This window comes from Neofelis nebulosa, chromosome 6 (assembly GCF_028018385.1).
Source record: "Neofelis nebulosa isolate mNeoNeb1 chromosome 6, mNeoNeb1.pri, whole genome shotgun sequence".
Taxonomy (NCBI): domain Eukaryota; kingdom Metazoa; phylum Chordata; class Mammalia; order Carnivora; family Felidae; genus Neofelis; species Neofelis nebulosa.
This window is the reverse complement of record NC_080787.1, coordinates 125,733,032-125,746,797: the sequence shown is the minus strand read 5'-3', so window position 1 is coordinate 125,746,797 and position 13,766 is coordinate 125,733,032. Positions and strand designations below refer to the sequence as shown.

The 13,766-nt window shown below is 43.3% G+C and overlaps 1 long non-coding RNA gene across 1 annotated transcript; it reads left to right on the top strand.

Annotated features, from left to right (window-relative positions):
• The first annotated feature begins 1,007 nt into the window (after positions 1-1,007).
• Positions 1,008-7,513, top strand: LOC131514902 (uncharacterized). The gene is made up of 3 exons (XR_009263325.1): positions 1,008-4,513; positions 5,481-5,602; positions 6,515-7,513. It is a non-coding gene; the product is annotated as an uncharacterized LOC131514902 (long non-coding RNA).
• The last annotated feature ends 6,253 nt before the right edge of the window (positions 7,514-13,766 follow it).

Below are 13,766 nucleotides of genomic sequence, written 5' to 3'. Positions count from 1 at the left end.
GCTGACAGCTCAGAGCCTGGAGCCTGCTTTGGATTCTGTGTCTCCCTCTCTTTCGCCCCTCCCCTACTCATGCTCTGTCTCTCTCTCTCTCTCTCTCTGTCAAAAATAAACATTAAAAATTAAAAAAAAAAATACTCTTGGACCACTATGGAAGTCTGAAGTGACAACCCCCAAATCCCATTACCACAAGATGAATGCTTCCATGTCAATAGGTACAAAGTATAGCAGTGTGACAAAAATAAAAGCTCCTTTGGGTGGGGTTACAGAAAGCTTCAGGGGGCAAACTGCAGAGACTTTTCTGGGGTAAGAAGGAATCTCCAAGATGGACAGGCTTCCTAGAAGGATCTTCCACTGAAGGGAAGCCTACGGTTGCCAGATACAGCCAGGAAATTGGCTCCATCAGAACCATCTGTAAAGCTTTTTAGGGTCCCAACAAGGGGAATCTTTGCAACCTAAAAAATCTGACGGCGTCAGGAAAATTACAGAATTTATCCTTGGAGAATAGCACTCTTTCTTTTGGGGACATTCACTAATATTGTTTTTGAAGTATAAGGCCTGGGAGCTTAGCTGGAGGAAGAGACTAATGCAAAAGGGCTAAGCTGCCCTGCAAGATGAAAGGGGGTGCAGAGGAAGACACCTTCAATTTTTGCACCTTCTGGATTGTGCCCAGAGGAAGATCTTCAATAGAAGATGATTTTGGAGAGCTGGAGAGGAGGGACATGTCTTATCAGCTTGGGCTGCTATAACAAATTAGCAGAGGGGCGCCTGGGTGGCGCAGTCGGTTAAGCGTCCGACTTCAGCTCAGGTCACGATCTCGCGGTCCGTGAGTTCGAGCCCCGCGTCGGGCTCTGGGCTGACGGCTCGGAGCCTGGAGCCCGTTTCCGATTCTGTGTCTCCCTCTCTCTCTGCCCCTCCCCCGTTCATGCTCTGTCTCTCTCTGTCCCAAAAATGAATAAAAAACGTTGAAAACAAAAAATTAAAAAAAAAAAAAAAAGATGCTGATGGATTCAGTTCCTGGCAAGGGCCTGCTTCCTGTGTGTAGATAGCAGCCTTCTTGCTGTGTCCTCATGTGGCACTTGTAAGGGACTAATCCCACCATGTGGCTTCATTCTCCTGACCTCATCTAAACCTAATCAGCTCCCAAGACTCTACCTCCAAATATATATTCACCATATTAGGGGTTAGGGCTTCAACGTAAGAATTTGAGGGAAACACAAACATCCCGTTGATAACAGGAAGGAGCTTGAAACCGAGGAAGAGAAAGCCAGAGAAGATGGGAAGAAGGCCCTCGGGGGCAGGACATGGGTAAGGTCAGGGAATAAGGACAGTGATAACCATCCAGTTACTTCTCTAATAATGAGAAAGGCCACGTCATTTGGGGAGCAATGCTGTCTGATATTAAACACTACTTCGTTTCGTATTTTGCACTGTCATTAGTCTTGCTGTTAGTTAAGGTTTATTAACCGCTAATGAAGCGTCAGCTGGTGGTGGTGATGCCCTGGGAAAAGGAGGAGGAGGAGGGTCAGTCGGAACAAAGAAGGGATGGGGAGACACCAAACAGTTGGAGGGAAAGGTTGAAGGCAGGAGCTCTGAGTTGAGGTAATGAGAAAAGGAAAAAAAAAAAAAAAAAAAAAGTAAAATCTCAGAATCTCCTTCCCTTCAACCCAGGAACCCTCAGAGGCATTTAGGAGGGAAATTAAATTCCTTTGGAAATAATATATCATGGAAGTTGGAGTCCTTTCATGTGGTTGTAGTTATTTCTCTGAATCCAAAAAGCTGGAGGACTTGAAAAGTGAAATATAAATACCGATTTCCTTTCTGTGTCTGTCTGCTCTAGAGAATTCTGATTCCCAAGGTTTGTGGTAGGGTTAGGTGCCCGGATGGCTCTGATGGGTCACTAAGGCCCCCGGGGCCACTGCCATTGGCTGTGGAGGCCAGCAGAGTTTCAAGGGGGTGGGTTTGCTTTAGAACACCCATCTTGGTTGCCCGGGTGATGGTGGGAAGGTGGGGCAAAGCTTGGTTTTATCAGGAGAACTGCGATCACCTGACTCTGGACCTTCCCCAGGCCTCCTGTGGCACACAGGCTCTCAGGGCACCTGTCATGCGTCCTGTCATTTTGTGTTACCACTTTCTTAGAGGGAGCCCTCTCCTTGACAGCAGAGTGCCTTTCATTTGTAATTCCCGTTGATTGTTGTCGAAGGAAAACAAAAACCAGCATGTTTGTCTTTCATTAGCCTGCGCGCCCCACCCCCCACCACCCCGGAAGACAGGGACAGAGCCAAGGCCACGTGGACCTAGTATTTGACTACCGTCTTTGGAATCCTGCTAGCTTCTAGCTTTTATATCTTATCAGAAAGCCAGGAAATTGCTAAAGCAAACACCCCCTTTTTGCATTAGGCTAGGCCCAGCTCGAGTTTCAAAAGAAGAGCCTGGCTCCTTCCCCAGGAACAGGCTCCAGTGTTTCCCCACTTTGCAGTAAAATGCAGAAAACAATTGGGGATGCTGCTGTGCTAACACAATGACATTAGAAATGTGTACTTAGTTAAAGCTGAGAATACTAGGTACCCTCCTTTAGGGGGTTTTCTCCCCTTAAAAATGTGTCTTGTGCTCTGAATTTAAGGGACAGAATGTAACAATTAATGAGCACAATACAAGGAACCGTCTTCTAGAGCCATGCAGCCCCCACCCCGTGCACCTCCCTTTTGAATGTAAATGCGGGCAATACCAGGAACCCAGCCGGGCACTGTGTTTGTGCTGTCTGGGTATCTCCACTCTGTCTGTTTGGAGTCTTAGGTAAACACGCCCCCAGCCACAGAGCGTGGCCACGTGTCAGCGCTGCGGCCTCTTCCACCAAAGCGCCTCCTCTGTAAATTCTGATTAGCATCTCTCGAACCCATTGTAAGCTTGCAGAGTCCAAGAACAAAAGACGCTGTACCGGAACTCAAAACAGTAAGTGCGTTTACCCAGGAGCAGCTTTTGGTACATCATTCTTTTCCAAACATCAGCAGAAAACTTGTACGTAAAGGGTTATCTCACTTCATGATATGAAGCTGGGTACAGGATAGGTTGGGCGTCTGTAAATGGGGTGTTGTCAATCGTATCTCATCCTTCTGCCCCAGTGGGAAGTAATACACATATTACACATAAACACACGCCTCGTTATACGAGTGTGACACAACATGCTAACATTTGTACTATTAATAACGAGCACTCAAAATGCTAATTGTCATTTTTCAGGGTCCGGAGCATTTGTTTCAGGAGAACAAGGCCACAGCTCACATTGTTCTCACAGTATGGCCAGCAGCTGGCTTTACCACAATGGGGCCCATTGTTGGGTAAATGGAGTCCCTCAGGTGAATGTAATTATGCAAATCCTTCCAGAACCACCAGCACTCTCTTGGCCCTCTCCCCGGTGGCCTCCCACCACCGGGAACACTGTCACTTTTCATTACAGGAGGCCTCGCTTGTGTGCTGGGAGTGTCCACCCCACCGGGCCCACTAAGGAGCTCCCCAGGAGACCAAATCCTTTCCGCTGACACATTTCTCCACATGTGTCAAACATTAAAAAACATACCTTTAATTCCCTAAAGTGCACACAGGTAATTCTAATGCCAGAGGCGAGAAAGGTAGGATAAGGTCCTTTGCGAAATGTGATGCAAGTTATATAGACCCATGGTCAAGTGCTATATACGCCGTGCGCGCGCGTGCGCACACACACACGCACGCACGCACACAGTTACTCTTCATTCACTTTAGGACACTGGCATCTCCAATCCACAGACATAAGCAAACTGAGCTATTTTTTGTAATTGTCTTAACATTTATTAATTTTTGAGAGACAGAGACAGAGGTGAGCGGGAGAGAGGGAGACACAGAATCCGAAGCGGGCTCCAGGCTCTAGGCTGTCAGTGCAGAGCCCCCCGCAGGCCTCGAACCCTGAGATCATGACCTGAGCCGAAGTCAGACGGTTAACCCACTGAGCCACCCAGGTGCCCCTATTATTGCTTATTTATTAACACAACTATACACATACCTAGAAATAGGGAACCTGGACAAAAAGATCTCTTGAAAGTCCCCACCCTTTTAAATTTACATGAGTCACTCCGTGTGCAGGGGTCAGTTTTTCCACATTTTTGGTGATTTCCCACAGTCACCAAAATAGAACTCTGCCTGCAAGTGGGTCCCACACAAATGTTGAGGGAACGCAAACTCAAACTAACCTCTGTTTACTTTTGAGAACTAGCTCAATGAAATAAGAACATTAGTTTAATTATCATATATTATTAATGAATAACACTTTATTTCTCAGCAAGGAAATAAATCCATCAGAGACGGGCCCTAACGTGGAGCAGATCCTGTCATTCATGACCTCTTCTCTGATTCTCCGTCGTGGAGAGAGCTTGGCCACAGTGACTACAGGCTCAGGAGTTTGGAGCCGGTGAAGCCGGAATATCAATCATCAGGATTCGAATGAAGATGGATATTCATCAGCCCTTGGCTGAAAAAGCCACCGGTAAAAGCTACCAACACATCATGTCACAGTACATCCTGTAGTCACCCCTAGAAGTACCTGGTGTGTTGTGAAATGTTTACATGTGGGATAGGAAAACAACTAAAATAGTGAAAAACCTACTTTTACCCAGGAGACAGCCTCCGTGATGCAGACAAGGAATTAGATCCAATATTCTACATATAAAACACAATTTCTCATCTTTGTGACTAATTATATACATGGATTTTAAACAATCCTGGCCACGAAACTGTCCTGACAATCAGGATTCTTGCCCTGTTCCGGTCTATTGTTCCTATCAGTTTCTGTAAGATAGTGAATTCTTTTTTTTAATTTATTTTTGGGACAGAGAGAGACAGAGCATGAACGGGGGAGGGGCAGAGAGAGAGGGAGACACAGAATTGGAAACGGGCTCCAGGCTCCGAGCCATCAGCCCAGAGCCTGACGCGGGGCTCGAACTCACGGACCGCGAGATCGTGACCCGGCTGAAGTCGGACGCTTAACCGACTACGCCACCCAGGCGCCCCAGTGAATTCTTGACCAAGAACCAAATCACATCAGCTATACAACATAGAATAGCTATACAATATAGAATATAAGAATAGCAAATGAGCCAGATCTGCACTAAAAGTATTTTTAAAATTTTTTTTAAGGTTTATTCATTTTTCAGAGACAGACAGAGCATGAGTGGGGGAGGGGCAGAGAGAGAGGGAGACACAATCTGAAACAGGCTCTATCTAGGCTCTGAGCTGTCAGCACAGAGCCTGACTCGGGGCCCAAACTCACGGGGTGGGGGGCCTGAACTCAACGGAGGGCGAGATCATGACCTGAGCAGAAGCTGGACGCTTAACTGACTGAGCCACCCAGGCGCCCCTGCACTAGAAGTATTTTTAAGGCCCATAGTTAGTTATGTATATAACATTCTTATTGTAGTAACGCCTTGCTAACCAACAACCACTGCTTTCTCCAGGGCTCCTTTCCAGGGCCGGTGCATTGCGTTCTGGGAGACCAAGGCTGAGCTAAGGCAATCGAATGCTGTCCCCAGAAAGCTAAATCACACCTTGCCTTTCAAGATACTCTAAAACCATCAACGTGAGTGCTTAAAAAAAACCCCAAACCCCCCCCCATCTCAACGTTAAAAATTTTAATAACCTGTCAAAAAGACAGTTTTGTAACTATAGGAGTAGGAGGCAGGAAATAGAAATCTTTTTCTTTTGTTGTAGTTTGGGGCTTAAGTATTGAAAGGAAACAGGCCCTTGTAGCTTTTCACAGCTGAGGAGGCCAAAGGGGGCATGGTTGTAAATCTGACATCTCTTCCGCCTGAAGGTGTCAGCTCAGAAACACTGCTGCCCATTGATCCCAGGGCAGAGCAGTGGTTTCTTGGGTTGTTGGAGGGGTTTTTTTGGCTGCCAGGATGACAGCAATGGAAAGCCTACAAATGACAACCGAACAATAGAAAAATTCCACCATGTTGTTATATCATTAAAAAGGAAAGCCTGTTCCCTGACACTCGTAGGAAAAACCAGCAGCCGGGAGTCAATCCTTTCGCTTTCCTCCCCTCTGACCAAACCCAGGAACCAAAGCAATCAGACAAGTGTAAGATGGATGTGAAGGGGGAGAAAGCCAGTCCAAAGGCCAGATCTTCCCATTTTCTTAGAAAAAGTATCTTTGTAACTAGGGAGGAGTACACCCCTAACAGATAGAGGCTAGTGGAGCAGAAGGTTCAATGGAGTGACCAATAAATAGTTTATTATTTGATGGTGGTGATTAATACAACAAAGTGCCGATAAGTAACTCAATACTCAAACCCAATTCAGGAGATTTTATCAAGTGCTTTTTTTGAAGCTTGCGTGAAAATATGAACGATCATTTACCTGAATAGTCTTTCCTCGTGTGTATATAGAAAGTGGATGCTCTTGGGTATCCCCTGGCTTAAAATAAATAAGCAAATAAAGCAGTTTAGTTCACTTTCTCCTATTCTTTTCTTTGTTATTCCTATTCCAGAAACTTCCAGGGTCAATTCAAAGCTGCTCTATCCTCTGTATGAACAATGAAGAATGTGGCTACCTGCCAGCCTGGGCGCATTCATGACTGAAAGCATCACGTGTCTCCTGAGCATTAGCTATGCTTTATTATTAGTGTTAAGGACAGTAGGAACATGTGGAAGATGGAAACTAAATCCCAACTATTTTCACTTTTGAAATTTCTCTTCTAATCCTAATAGTGTACGTGCTCATTTTTGCTTGGTAACCCACTGTGTGCAAAAGGACACATCCTGCTTTCTTTTACTGAACATTAGTTACATAGCAAGTGTTTTCCTTGCTTTTTGTAGGGTACACTTTGTTTCAAATGGCTGCATTGTGCCATAATTTAATGAATGCCTTATTTTTTCTTCCTTCCTTTCTTCATTCCAATTTCTTAACTTCCTACCCACCTTCTTTCTTTCTTTTCTTATCATAAATCCTATGGCTTCTTATTTATTTTGGCTTTTTTTTTTTTTTACCAAGTTATCCGATGTGGGATTACCGTCTCAAGGCAAACAATGCTTTTATTATTCTTTATATATGATGCTAATTTGTTTTCCAAAATAGTTGCAGCCATTCACACTGTCAGCGAGGGTATAGGAGTACATCCAATCCCCTAAACCTTTCTAACAGTGTGAGGGATGTCTGAATTGCCAAAAACATCCTTGTTGCTATTTTTACGTATATTTTTATTTTTAGCAAGGTTGCTAATTTTAAATTTTTGTTAACTATGTTTCCTGTTATTCAGCTAATTCATTTATCTACTGCATTTTTTAATGAATTCTTTAAAAAATAAAAAATTTGCTATATTTGGGGCACCTGGCTGGCTCAGTCAGTAGAGCATGCGACTCTTGATCTCAGGGTTGTGAGTTTGGGCCCCATATTGGATGTGAAGACTGCTTAAAAAAAAAAAAAAGAATTTGCTGTATTTATCATATTTGCTGTATACATCTTTTCACAGCCTTTGTATGCCTTTCTACTTTAGTTGAAGAAGACTTTTTCTTTCTTTTTTTTTCTTTTGCAGATGTAAATGTTTTCAAAGTCTCTTTACCTAAATCTGTTGACTTTTGGTTTTGTGAGTCAATCCTTTACTTCTAAGGTTAATAAAACAATCCAGAATTTAGATATTGGATATTCAATTCTTACTCTATAAAATATTTAGTTTTTTAAATTATATTATCTAGTGTGTGACACAGGTATAGATGGATTTTCTGCACCAATCTCTAACCACTAACCACTGTCCCTTTCCTTCCTGGTCATTTTATGAGACCTCCTTTGTGATAGATTAAGTTCTTATCACTATGAAGCTATCCCAACCCAGTGCTACATGATTATTGCTGGCTCTCCTTCCTATTCTTTTTCCTTTCCCGAATATTCCTTGATATTTTTTTTACTTATTCCTTCTTTGAAATAAAATTTAAAATGGTATTATCAGGTTTAAATACATCATGTTGGGATTTGACGGTATTTCTTTAAACCGGAGAAATTATTTCTTTTATTACTTGGGATAAGATGACATATGGTGACTGGGATATTTTAGCAACAGTTGTCTGGAGCCGAACTGGGTTACATGACTTTTTCTCAGAACAGCCTGCCAGCATAAATTATAGCCAAGGAAAGGATTCCAGATCCATATTTGGGGGAAATGTCAACAATCAGGTCCAAAGGGAGAGAGTTAGTCTTGAAAGACAGAAAGGATATTGAGACATCAAGAACCAGAGCGCCTGGGTGGCTCAATCAGTGGAGTCTGACTTTGGCTCAGGTCATGATCTCACGTTTCATGAGTTTGAGCCCTGAGTTGGGCTGTCTGCTGTCAGCACAGAGCCCACTTCAGATCCTCGGTGCCCCCCTCTCTCTATCCCACCCCTACTCACTGTCTCTCTCTCTCTCTCAAATAAATAAACATTAAAAAAAAGAAAAGAAAAGAAATCTAGAACCCAGGAAAGCAATAATAAAGCACAAAAGAAATCATTATATGGCCACTGATGTATAACCAAACTCTTGGTTTTCTATAAATGCATTGCATTTTCCTTTATGTTAGCAGGGTCATCTGTGTCTGGCCGTGCATTTTATAAACTAGAAAGAGGCTTTTATAACCCTGTGAAAACTATGTCAATGACATCCAAGCATCTGTCGGATTTGCATAGTGTCTGATGTGTTGTGCAGGAATCGGCCACAAATTGTCAGATTGCATCACAATTGCCTCATTACAGATTTTTGAATAAGCTGAGGAAACATTTACTTTGTGATATCCTGCAGTGTTTTGTTTTGGAAATGTGTATTCGTGGAATCAACTATAAGTCATAATATTTACCTTTAACTATTTTCCAACTTAAAAACATTTTTTAAATTTATTTTTTCTTTTAGAGAAAGAGCACAAGTGGGGGAAAGAGGCAGAGAGAGAGAGAGAGAGAGAGAGAGAGAGAGAGAGAGAATTTTAAGCAGACCCCATGCTCAGCATGGAGCCTGATGCAGGGCTTGATCTCATGGACCATGAGATCATGACCTGAGCTGAAATCAAGAGTCAGACAGTTAACCAACTGAGCCACCCAGGAATCCCTAAAATTGTTTTTAATCAGAAAGACCCGTGATTCTCTCTTAACTATAAACACCATTTTTCAGGAAATAAAATACTTCCAATAAGAAATTTCAGGTAGGGGTGCATGGGTGGCTCAGTGTGCTGAGCGTCCGACTTCAGCTCAGGTCATGATCTCATGGTTTGTGAGTTCAAGCCCTGTGTCAGGGGCTCTGTGCTGATAGCTCACAGCCTCGAACCTTCTATGGATTCTGTGTCTCCCTCTCTCTTTACTGCTCCCCTGCTCACACTCTGTCTCTCTCTCAAAATAAACATTTAAAAACTTTAATAAAAATAAATTAAAAAAATAACAAATTTCAGGTAAAGTCTATTTTCTGAAATTTAGATGAAGATAACAGATAATAAGATGCCAGATCAGTTCCCCATAAATCTATCTTTATTCAGACATTGCTATGAGTTGAAATATATTTTGTTTACAAATGTTCTCTGAAATTTGAACAATAATAAATCAGAAAAGAAACATTATATGGCCATTGATGCATAACCAAACTCTTAGTTCTTCCTCCTGGTGGTTTTCTTGATTTCAGGTTGGGTCCTAATCTCGCGGTTCCTGGGTTCGGGCCCCACATCGGGTTCTGCCCTGACGGCGCTGAGCCTGCTTGGGATGCTCTCTCTCCCTCTCCCCCTCCCTCTCTGCCCTTCCCCAACTTGCTCTCTCTCTCTCTCTCAAAATAAATAACGTAAAAAAAAAAAAAAAAAAGCTGAGTCTGCAGCTATGGAGAAAACGCACCAGAAAGCTGAAGAGACCACCCAAAGTGTCGCGTTCCTACCTCCGGCTGTCAGGACCCCCACAAGGTGTGCAGGAGGTGCAAAATGTGGGTTCTGATAGTTAAATTCAGTTCCTGTCATTTGCATCCAAACAACTCCCAACGAATATTGCTGAGACAGGAGCTTTCTCAAGCACTGAACACCCTCTCCATGGAAAACAGCACCGTTACTCAAAACTTTGTACTTAATTTCAGAGGTTCACATTCAGGGATCCTTTACGGTTTCTATGCTTATAATCTATTCATACACTTCTGATTGTATGAGGAGGACACGTTCACAGGCTACTACTCTTCCTGGCAAGAGTGCGGGCCTCGCTGAGTAATCTCTGGGTAATATTTGAGAAAAACAGTAGCTAGGACTTTTGTTTTGGACTTTTTCCACCAGATAAACACAGGTACCAATATAGAAATTACAGCTGATCAAGTCAATAAATAAGGAAGTAAAAAAAAAATACGTGCCAAGCAGGGTACATACTCGGAGCTGTGCAAATGTCTGCATGGACAGAAAGTTCAGGAAAACAAGCAGACGGCACCGGGCAAGATGGTATCATTCAGCTTCCAACTTACCGTGAGAAACACCTAAGTGATGGTAGTATTTCCTTGACTAGGGAAAAATATTTATACTGTCGCAGGAGCAATAGAATCGTGACGTAGGTTCCACAACTCAGCTACCTGATTTTATGTATTTTTAGTCCTCTTCTGACTAAATGTGTGTCCAAATGAAAAAAAAAAATTCTCTCAGGCTCCCCGGGGGAGTTCCCGACTTCTCACTGTCCTGCACATACACTGTCCTCCCTACACACAGTACATTATGTCAAAAAGATGAAGTGGCCTAATCCCACCAGACCCATATTGGCAGCACTGTGTACAGAGCCCACATTTATTGCTTTAGTCCTAGATGTGTCCACTTTTCTCTGAGCCCTCTGACCCCCGCCCCCCCCCCCACACACACACACCATCGAGTTAGCACTGTGTCTGTGTGGGCCTCGGGCCAGCGTGAAGCAGGACCTGCTGAGAGGTGCTTATGGGACATGGCCTTCACATCCCTTCATCTCACAGCAAACACTCCAGAATGTTCTGGGACTGTGTTGCACCAGTTCCTTGCCCCTGGTAAACAAGCAGGAAGGCAGGGTTTCCAGTGTCAAGCAGGAGAGGGTGCCAGGAGGGAACAGAGGAGTTCTTCATGCCTGGCAGCATCCTTGCTCCAAGACGGCAGTAGCTTCCATGTTGTAGCTGTTTGTCCTTTGAGGAACTTTTGGGGGCCTAGGAAGCTTTACCTCCCCCTGACTGTGTTGTTATCTTTTGCTTTGTGAAAAGCTGTCTTTATGAAACGTAAACATATTTGCATATCCCTTGATTTTCTGAAAGAGAGAGAAGGAAAGGAAGAAAGAAAGAAGAAATAAGGAAAGGAGGAAGGATGGAAGGGAAGAAAGAAAGAAGGAAAGAAAGAAAGAAAGAAAGAAAGAAAGAAAGAAAAAGAAGGAAGGAAGGAAGAAAAGGAAAGGAAAGAAGGAAGGAAAGGGAAGGAAGGAAGGAAGGAAAGAAGGAAAGGAAGGAAGGAAAAGGAAGGAAGGAAGGAAGAGAAATAGCCCCTGCCTGGATATTTGTAATAGCCCCTGGTATTTGTCAGGATCTTTCTATTATTCCTATCATCTTCTCATTTTGACAGGCACATGATAAACTTGAATGCTGCCTCCATTTCAGTTAATGCCTTAATCTGAAACTCAATTTTGCCTGATGACAGTTTTCCTTCTAGCCAGTTCTCAAGAATAGATTGTTATATTTCCTCCCTTCTTTAAAACATCACACCTTTAAAACTGCATAGTCTTAATGCTGCTGTGTAACACACTACCACAAACATGGAAACTTCAAACAACTCCCATTTATTAGCTCACAGGTAGGCAGCCAGGAGTCCAGGAGGGCCTGACGGCATTCTCTGCTTAGGGCTCGGCAAGCCGAAGTCAAGTTGTCGGCTGGACTGAGCTCTTACCCAGAGAGTCTGGGGAAGAATCTGCTTTCAAGCTCACCTAAGCTGTAGGTAGAATTCAGATCCTTATAACGGGTTAGGACTGAGGTCCTCATTTCTTTGTTGGTTGTCAGATGGGGAAGATTCTCAGCTTCTAGAGGCTTCTCTCTGGTCCTTGTGTGAGCCCCCCCCCCCCCCCCCCGCATTTTCAAAGCCACCAATGGTCTGAATCCCTCTCACACTTTGAATCTCTCTGACTCCCTCTTCTGCTACTATTTGTAGAAACTTCTCTGCTTTTAAAGGGTGTATCTACCCGGGTGAAGCCTGCAGTAGAATATTTATTAAGCCCACTGACTTGGGACTTTACTTACATCTGGAAAATTCTTTCATGGCAGCACTTACATTAGTGATTGATTGAATACCCAGGGCACAGTAATCTTGGGGGTGGGGGCCATCTTTCAAGTTCTGCCCTTCACAACTACCAGGTTAGAAGCACTTGAGTCCCCTTCCGGGGGCCTTGGATTAATGTGGAAGCCTCCACATGTCACAGCCGATATGAGTATTTTTGCTAGGACAACTTCAACTTTTGGAATTATTTGCTGTTTATTGTTTGGATTTCATCTGCTATGCTTCCTCGTTGTCTTCCTTGAGTTGAGGTGGGGGCATGGGGATTCCTTCTACTTCTTTGCGAGGCTAAAACAGTCTTTAAAAAGTATATTTTGAGGGGCGCCCATGTGGGCCAGTCAGTTAAGTGTCTGACACTTGATTTTGGCTCAGGTCATGATCTGCTGCTTGTGAGTTCAAGCCCCACATCAGGCTCTGCGCTGATAGAGACTGGGATTCTTTTTCTTCCTCTCTCTCCTCTCCCTTGCTCACACTCTCTTTCTCAAAATACATAAACTCTAGAAAAGCATGTTTTGAAATATATACAAAATCTAGTTACAATAGGAGAATATTTCAGAGTATATAATCCCCTATAATAATGGACTCAGTGTTCACCGATTCTTATGTGTGTTTACCAATGACACAGCATAGCCACTAAGCAATCAGAGTGGACACCAACCATGAGGTACTTTATAACATGCTAACGGAGACACAAAAATGACTATAAAAGTAAGATGTGACACACAAAAAAATCTTGTGAGGAAGATGAGTTATGTATGTAATGTAATGTTAAGACATTTATAGGTGTCAAAAGAGAGATAAAAATAGAATGCTTTGTGTGGTCAGAGGGGAGAAATCTGATTTCCAGCTAAGGAATCTGGAACATTTGATGGGAATACAGCTCAGGAGGTAAACCTGTGGAGACCAACTATCCCAGGGCTTTCACACTTTCACCTAGAGAAAAGCCTTTTATCCAGATTCTCTTGGAGTGCCCTCTATACCCTGCATGTTAACGTGCACAGAAACGGTAGAAAATGCTTTCGTGTTAATGGAGGCATAACTGTTTTCTGAGCTAGATCTATTTTTGATTAAAGATAAACCATGACATCAAGAGACTCAGAGACTAACCAACAGATTAACTATTGCTATTTTATCCTCTGTCCAAAATAAAATTATAAAATATTCAGATAGTATTGCATTTGTTTTCACAGCTCACAAGACCTCTTTGTTTCTGGCCTCTCACCTTTTAATGGGCATTCCTGAAACAGAGGATTTGGTCCACTACACATCTGCTTTAAAGGGGAAGATGTACTGACCCTTTTAGTAGCATCTTCCAGATTGCTTTGATAGACTGTTCTCAGACATGGCTACAATTATTCCTCTCCCTTTGCAATGTGACTTTGTAGCTCTTCCCATCAAGAGGCGGAGCCTATTTCCCTTCCCCTTGACTCTAGGCTGAGCTTGTAACTTGCTTTGACCAACAGAATGTGAAAGAGGTGACATCATGCCTGTTCTGAGC